The 8,965-nt window shown below is 42.8% G+C and overlaps 1 protein-coding gene across 3 annotated transcripts in view; it reads left to right on the top strand.

Annotated features, from left to right (window-relative positions):
- Window positions 1–8,965, top strand: part of LOC111963820 (receptor-type tyrosine-protein phosphatase gamma-like) — a 276,403-nt gene that overhangs the window by 214,054 nt on the left and 53,384 nt on the right. The window lies entirely within an intron of this gene.

The raw sequence follows: 8,965 nt of genomic DNA, 5'->3' as shown, positions 1-8,965 counted from the left end.
GCCATTTTATATAGCTACATCTGTTAAGGTTGATGCCATTTTTATCGCTATGAAAGTATTTGATAATTGAGCATCAGGTTTGCTCTAAGTGCGCCCTTGACAGGAGTGTGTGCGTGTGTGTGRGTGRGTGTGTGTGRGTGTGTGTGTGTGTGTGTGTGTCAGTGGGTGAAGGAATGAAGCCTGGGGGACTAAAGCAACTAAGCTAATGTAGCTAATAACATTTGAATGCTGATGGATGGCCATTGCTTTGCTCGGTTTGAGTGTGTGTGTGTTTGTGTGTCCACCTGCGTGTGCGTGCACGGTGTGTCTGTGTATATTGTGTAACATAAGTGTGTGATAGATAGCCATTGCCCTGCTGCTTTTCAGACAGACAACAAATAGGCGCCATTAGGACTGCAGTTAAAGGAACTCTTGAGGAAAGGGATTACATTTAATTGGCTGGGTTGGACCACTTGCCTTAGTACCTGTTATATGTGTTAAAGGATGTACTGTTTTTTATTTTCTGCGCAATGCAATCTGTCATCAACAGCAACCTTGGTTGTCTAGGAATTGTTTGAGTGTCCTGTTGCATGTAGTCTGGCTGGTGCTTCACTAGGATATTGATGGTTGAGCTTAGTTGTATTGAGTTGTTAAGCTAGGTATAGTGTGAAGACAAGCAGAGTACAATATAATGTAATATCTATAATATACAGTGGCAAGAACAAGTATGTGGAATTACCTGGATTTCTGAATAAATTTGTCATAAAATTTGATCTGATCTCATCTAAGTCACAACAATAGATAAGCACAGTCTGCTTACACTAATACACACAAACAATTATAAGCGTTCATGTCTTTATTGAACACACCTTGTAAACATTCACAGTGCAGGGTGGCAAAAGTTGTGAACCCTTTGATTTATAACTGGTTGACCCTCCTCTTTGCAGCAATAACTTCAACCAAACGTTTCTGTAGCTGCGGATCAGACCTGTACAACAGTCAGGAGGAATAGTGGACCATTCCTCTTTACAAAAGTGTTTCAGTTCAGCAATATTATTGGGATGTCTGGTGTGAACCGCTCTCTTGAGGTCATGCCACAGCATCTCAATCGGTTGAGTCAGGACTCTGACTGGTCCATTCCAGAAGGTGTATTTTCTTCTGTTGTTGCCATTCTGTTGTTGATTTACTTCTGTGTTTTGGGTCGTTGTTCTGTTACATCACCCAACTTCTGTTGAGCTTCGATTGGCGGACGGATAGCCTTATTCTCCTGCAAAATGTCTTGATAAACTTGGGAATTCATTTTTCCTTCAATGATAGCAAGCTGTCCAGGCCCTGAGGCAGCAAAGCAGTCCCAAACCATGATGCTCCCTCCACCATACTTTACAGTGAGGTTGAGGTTTTGCCGTTGGTGTGCTGTGCCTTTTTTTCTCCACACATAGTGTTGTGTGTTCCTTCAAAACAACACAATTTTAGTTTAATCTGTCCACAGATTATTTTGCCAGTAGCGCTGTGGAAAATCCAGGTGCTCTTTTGCGTGCAGCAATGGTTTTTTTGGACAACAGTGGCTTCTTCTGTGGTGTCCTCCCATGAACACCATTCTTGTTTAGTGTTTTACGAATCGTAGACTCGTCAACAGAGATGTTAGAATGTTCCAGAGATTTCTGTAAGTCTTTAGCTGACACTTCTTACCCTCATTGAGCATTCTGCGCTGTGCTCTTGCAGTCATCTTTGCAGGACGGCCACTCCTAGGGAGAGTAGCAACAGTGCTGAACTATCTCCATTTGTAGACAATGTGTCTTAACGTGGACTGATGAACATCATGGCTTTTAGAGATACTTTTTTAACCCGTTCCAGCTTTATGCAAGTCAACAATTCTTAATATTAGGTCTTCTGAGATCTCTTTTGTTCAAGGCATGGTTCACATCAGGCAATGCTTCTTGTGAATAGCAAACTCACATCTTGTGAGTGTTTTTTATAGAGCAGGGTAGCTCTAAGCAACATCTCTAATTTCGTCTCATTGATTGGACTCCAGGGTAGCTGACTCCAATAAGCTTTTGGAGAAGTCATTAGCCTAGTGATTCACATACTTTTTCCAACCTACACTGTGAAAGTTTAAATTATATATTCAATTATATAGACAAGAAAAATACAATAATTTGTGTGTTATTAGATTAAGCACACTGTGTTTGTCTATTGTTGTGACTTAAACAAAGATCAGATAAAATTTTATAACCAATTTATGCAGAAATCCAGGTAATTCCAAAGGGTTCACATACTTTTTCTTGCCACTGTAGGTTTGATCCGCAGCGGACACGGTGAGGTGTTAACCAGGTTCAACCTCATTGGAGGAAGCCCTATATCTAGTCTCACGCGACTGACGAGTGTAGCTGTACGTCTTGCGAAGGAAGTCTTGCCTCAACCAGATCCTATGAACTTGATCCAAACCATGAGGACACATTMGTTTGCGTCTGTGGCAAACAAACGTATTTTAATGACGTGCAATAGCTTATGTATAAATCACAAAGCCTTGTGTGTGTATTAATGCTCCAGACAGAGGACCATTCCTGAGCATTATCTACTGTCCCAGTAGATAATGTTCATGGCTGTCTGATGGCTGATTCATCCAATTATTCCTGGAAGAGAGGAGCAACAAGCAGGTTTCAAACTGCAACCAAAACACTCGCTTTTGCAACCCTTTGACTTGGCAGTGCGACACCAAATTTTAATTGGTCGCAGGGTGCCAGTGAAAAAAATMTATTGATATATTCCCAAAATGTTTTGCATGTCAGCAATCAAGTTTTCCAGATATATAACTTAAAAAATACAGAAATACAGCTGGTATGATGGATTTAGCATTATATGATGCAAAACGCAGCATCATATGATGCAAAATGCATCATACTACTGTATTCCCATATTGTGAATGTTATATATCTCGAAAGCTTGATTGCTGACATGCAAAACATTTGGGACTATATCAACAATGGACTAATGAAACAAATACCAAGATATCGTTTTTGGATGGATTTTTCCTTTAAGTGTTGAATGGTTAGACATGGCGCCGACAGAGATGGTCGCCTCGCTTCAGGTCCTTCTGAAGCTATGCAGTAATTTGTTTTTTTCATGTATTATTTCTTACATTGTTACCCCAGAAAATCTCAAATGTTATTACATACAGCCGGGAAGAACTATTGGATATAAAAGCGATGTCAACGTACCACCATTACYACCAGGAATACGTCTTTCCCTAAGCGAATCCTTTGTTCAGACCTCCACCCTGGACATGGGATCTTATCCCAGAGGCCGACCCAAAACAAAGGGGTTGTCGCAGGAGAGGCAGACGGAGCGGCCTACTGGTCAGGTTTAGAAGGCGAGCACACCATTCACTGCTTCCGAGCATATTACTCACCAATGTCCAATCTCTAGACCACAAGGTGGACGAAATTAGGGCACGAGTTGCCTTCCAGAGAGACATCAGAGATTGGAACATTCTCTGTTTCACGGAAACATGGCTCACACAGGATATGTTGTCAGAGTCGGTACAGTCACCCATCACGCCGACAGAAACAAACATCTCTCTGGTAAGAAGAAGGGCGGGGGTGTATGCCTTATGATTAATGACTCATGGTGTAATCACAACAACAGACAGGAACTCCAGTCCTTTTGTTCACCTGACCTAGAATTTCTTACAATCAAATGCCGACCGCATTACCTACCAAGAGAATTGTCTTCGATTATAGTCACAGCCATGTAACCCCCTTCCCCCCKAAGCAGATACCTCGACGACCCTGGAAGAACTTCACTGGACTCTATGTAAACTGGAAACCATATATCCGGAGGCTGCATTTATTGTAGCTGGGGATTTTAACAAAGCTAATCTGAGAACAAGGCTTCCTAAATTCTATCAGCATATTGAATGCGCGACACGAGCTGGTAGCATTCTGGATCATTGCTGCTCAAACRTCCGCGATGCAAACAAAGCCCTCCCCTGCCCTCCCTTTAGCAAATCTGACCATGACTCCATTTTGTTGCTCCCAGCCCACAGACAGAAACTGAAACAGGAAATGCCCGTGCTCAGGTCTATCCAATGCTGGTCTGACCAATCGGATTCCACGCTTCAAGATTGCTATCGATCACGTGGACTTGGATATGTTCCGGATAGCCTCAGACAATGACATTGATGTATACGCTGACTCGGTGAGCGAGTTTATTAGCAAGTGCATCGGTGTTGTACCCACTGTGACTATTAACCTCGCCTTCCCTAACCAGAAACCGTGGATTGATGGCAGCATTCTCGCAAACTGAAAGCTCGAACCACCACTTTTAAACATGGCAAGGCGACTGGAAATATGACCGAATACAAACAGTGTAGCTATTCCCTCCGCAAGGCAATCAAACAAGTAAAGCATCAGTATAGAGACAAAGTAGAGTTGCAATTACATTTTTTTTTAAATCAATTTATTTGACCTTTATTTAACTAGGCAAGTCAGTCAATAAGAACACATTCTTATTTTCAATGACGGCCTAGGAACAGTGGGTTAACTGCCTGTTCAAGGGCAGAACAACAGATTGTACCTTGTCAGCTCGGGGATTCGAKCTTAAAACATTTCGGTTACTAGTCCAACGCTCTAACCACTAGGCTACCCTGCCGCCCCAACGGCAATTCAACAACTCAAACAGGAGACGTATGTGGCAGGGTCTACAGTCAATCACTGATTAAAAAAGAAAACCAGCCCCGGCACAGACATCGACGTCTTGCTCCCAGACAAATTAAACAACTTTGCTTTGAGGACAATACAGTGCCACTGACACGGCCCGCTACCAAAGCCTGTGGGCTCTCCTTTACCATGGCCAACGTGAGTAAAACATTTAAACGTGTTAACCCTCGCAAGGCTGCAGGCCCAGATGGCATCCCTAGCCGCATCCTCAGAACAAGCACAGACCAGCTGGCTGGTGTGTTTACGGACATAATCAATCGCTATCCCAGTCTGCTGTGTCTACATGCTTCAAGATGGCCACCATTCCTGTTCACCAAGAAAACTAAGGTAACTGAACTAAATTACTATCGCCCCGCAGCACTCACTTCTGTCATCATGAAGTGCTTTGAGAGACTAGTCAAGGATTATATCACCTCACCTCCACCCTACCTGACACCCTAGACCCACTCCAATTTGCTTACCACCCCAATAGGTCCACAGACGACACAATCGCCATCACACTGTACACTGCCCTATCCCATCTGGACAAGAGGAATACCTATGTAAGAATGCTGTTCACACCATAGTACCCTCCAAACTCGTCATTAAGCTCAAGACCCTGGGTCTCAACCTCGTCCTGTGCAARTGGGTCCTGGACTTTCTGACGGGGCGCCCCCAGGTGGTGAGGGTAGGAAACAACATCTCCACCATGCTGATCCTCAACACTGGGGCCCCACAAGGGTGCATTCTCAGCCCTCTCCTGTACTCCCTGTTCACCCATGACTGCGTGGCCATGCACGCCTCCAACTCAATCATCAAGTTTGCAGACGACACTAGAGTGGTAGACTTGATTACCAACAACGACGAGACGGCCTACAGGGAGGAGGTGAGGGCCCTCGGAGTGAGGTGTCAGGAAATTAACCTTTCACTCAACATCAACAAAACAAATGAGATGATCGTGGACTTCAGGAAACAGCAGAGGGAGCATCCCCCCATCCACATTGATAGGACAGTAGTGGAGAAGGTGGGAAGTTTTTAAGTTCCTCAGCGTACACATCACAGACAAACTGAAATTGTCCACTCATACAGACAGTGTGGTGAAGAAGGCGCAACAGCGTCTCTTCAACCTCAGGAGGCTGAAGAAATTCGGCTTGTCACCTACAACACTCACAAACTTTTACAGATGCACAATCAAGAGCATCCTGTCGGGCTGTATCACCGCCTGATACGTCAACTGCTTCGCCCACAACCGCAAGGCTCTCCAGAGGGTTGTGCGGTCTGCACAACGCATCACCGGGGGCAAACTACCTGCCCTCCAGGGCACCTACAGCACCCGATGTCACAGGAAGGCCAAAAAGATAATCAAGGAAAAACCACCCGAGCCACTGCCTGTTCACCCCGCTATCATCCAGAAGGCGAGGTCAGTACAGGTGCATCAAAGCTGGGACAGAGAGACTGAAAAACAGCTTCTATCTCAAGGCCAACAGACTGTTAAACAGCCATCACTAACATAGAGTGGCTGCTGCCAACATACAGACTCAAATCTCTGGCCACTTTAATACATTTAAAGGTATCAGTAGTCACTTGAATTAATGCCACTTTAATAATGTCTACATATCCAACATTACCCATATCATATACAATTGAAGTCAGAAGTTTACATACACCTTAGCCAAATACATTTAAACTCAGTTTTTCACAATTGCTGACACTTAATCCCAGTAAAAAATTCCCTGTTTTAGGTCAGTTAGGATCACCACTTTATTTTAAGAATGTGAAATGTCAGAATAATAGTAGAGAGAATGAATTATTTCATTTCATTTATTTATTTATTTCAGCTTTTATTTCTTTCATCACAATCCCAGTGGGTCAGAAGTTTACATACACTCAATTAGTATTTGGTAGCATTGCCTTTAAATTGCCTTTAAATTGCATTGCCTTTAAATTGTGGAAGGCTAGCCAAACGTTCTGGCAGAGCTGGTGTAACTGAGTCAGGTTTGTAGGCCTCCTTGAATGCACACGCTTTTTCAGTTCTGCCCACACAATTTCTATAGGATTTAGGTCAGGGCTTTGTGATGGCCACTCCAATACCTTGACTTTGTTGTCCTTAAGCCATTTTGCCACAACTTTGTAAGTATGCTTGGGGTCATTGTCCATTTGGAAGACCCTTTTTTGACCAGCTTTAACTTCCTGACTGATGTCTTGAGATTTTGCTTCAATATATCCACATAATTTCCCTGCCTCATGATGCCATCTATTTTGTGAAGTGCACCAGTCCCTCCTGCAGCAAAGCACCCCCACAACATGATGCTGCCACCCCCGTGCTTCACGGTTGGGATGGTGTTCTTTAGCTTGCAAGCTTCCCCCTTTTTCCTCCAAACATAACAATGGTCATTATGGCCAAACAGTTCTATTTTTGTTTCWTCAGACCAGAGGACATTTCTCCAAAAAGTATGCTCTTTGTCCCCATGTGCAGTTGCAAACCATAGTKTGGTTTTTTAATGGCGGTTTTGGAGCAGTGGCTTCTTCCCTGCTGAGCGGCCTTTCAGGTTATGTCGATATAGGTTTTACTGTGGATATAGATAATTTTGTACCTGTTTCCTCCAGCATCTTCACAAGGTAATTTGCTGTTGTTCTTGGATTGATTTGCACTATTTGCACCAAAGTACGTTCATCTCTAGGAGACAGAACACATCTCCTTCCTGAGTGGTATGACAGCTGCATGGTCCCATGGTGTTTATAGTTGCGTACTATTGTTTGTACAGATGAACGTGGTACCTTCAGGCGTTTGGAAATTGCTCCCAAGGATGAACCAGACTTGTGGAGGTCTACATTTTTTTTCTGAGGTCTTGGCTGATTTCTTTTGATTTTCCCATAATGTCAAGCAAAGAGGCACTGAGTTTGAAGGTAGGCCTTGAAATACACTAGCCTATCAGAAGCTTCTAAAGCCATGCCATTAATTTCTGTAATTTTCCATGCGTTTAAAGGCACAGTCAACTTAGTGTAGTAAACTTCTGACCACTGGAATTGTGATACAGTGAATTGTAAGTTAAATAATCTGTCTGTAAACAACAGTTGAAAAATTTGTTTTTTTCATGCACAAGGAGATGCCTAACCGACTGCCAAAACTATAGTTTTGTGAACAAGAAATTTGTGGAGTGGTTTAAAAAACGAGTTTAATGACTCCAACCTAAGTGTATGTAAACCTCCGACTTCAACTGTATACTGTATTCTATACCATCTACTGCATCTTGCCTATGCCGCACGGCATCGCTTATCATCCCTTTACATTGTTGTGTATAAGGTAGTCGTTGTGAATTTGTTAGATTACTTGTTAGATATTACTACGCTGTTGGAACTAGAAGCACAAGCATTTCGCTACACTCGCAGTAACATCTGCTAACCATGTGTTATGTGACCAATACAATTTGATTTTATTTGATTTTGGTATACCGAAAATTTCGTTCCTTTTTTTCGATACTAGACCTTGAAAAGATGTGTCTCACGTCGTCTACTGATTGAGAGAGGATCAAGTCTGTCTATCAGCGCAGCCGATGTCCCTGTGTAGCGCGACCGCCTGCTCCTTGCCTGCGTCACTTACTCATTGCCGACTTTAGCCTGTCCTGAGGAACCACTGCAATCATTGGAAGTATGGGTTTCATCATGTTAGCTCCCCACTCATGCTGCACAGAAGTTAATGCACTTGAACAATGCAACAAGGCATGTAGAAATGTTGCAACTTAATAACTGTTCATAAAACAATGTCCATTACAGGCTAGAACAATTTACAATTTAAGAAGAAACCGGTAGCTTCCAGCTTTGTAGGCTAACTTTCCTTGCTTACAGCTGAAGCTAACATCAATTCACTACCCTAGTATTTTGTTTGTGCAAACCATAAGGCTAAATACCATATGCTGATTTCAAAGCTGATTTTCACTAAAAAACCATAGTCATTGCCCAAAACGTTATTCATTCTCTTCTGTCTCTCTCACTGTGTGTCTGTGAATGACGTCATTGGAGACAGAGCGCACTTTTATAAAAGAAGAGATTGCTTCTCTTATGCAAATGMTATGGATCAGTACAATAAAATAAGTCTCAGATCGAAGGGAAACAGATTGTTTTTCATCGGTAGCCCCATGTAATCAGCCATAACTCAATGCATGCACACACTCCTATTGCATATACTGTACATTCACCTGTATTGTGAATAGGCGTAGGCTACATCTTGATTTACCCAGTTTATCAATAGAGGTRTACGAATTCAAATAAATGATTACCGCTACGTAGGT

This window comes from Salvelinus sp. IW2-2015, linkage group LG1 (genome assembly GCF_002910315.2).
Source record: "Salvelinus sp. IW2-2015 linkage group LG1, ASM291031v2, whole genome shotgun sequence".
Classification (NCBI taxonomy): Eukaryota; Metazoa; Chordata; class Actinopteri; order Salmoniformes; family Salmonidae; genus Salvelinus; species Salvelinus sp. IW2-2015.
This window is presented reverse-complemented; position numbering and strand designations above follow the sequence as displayed.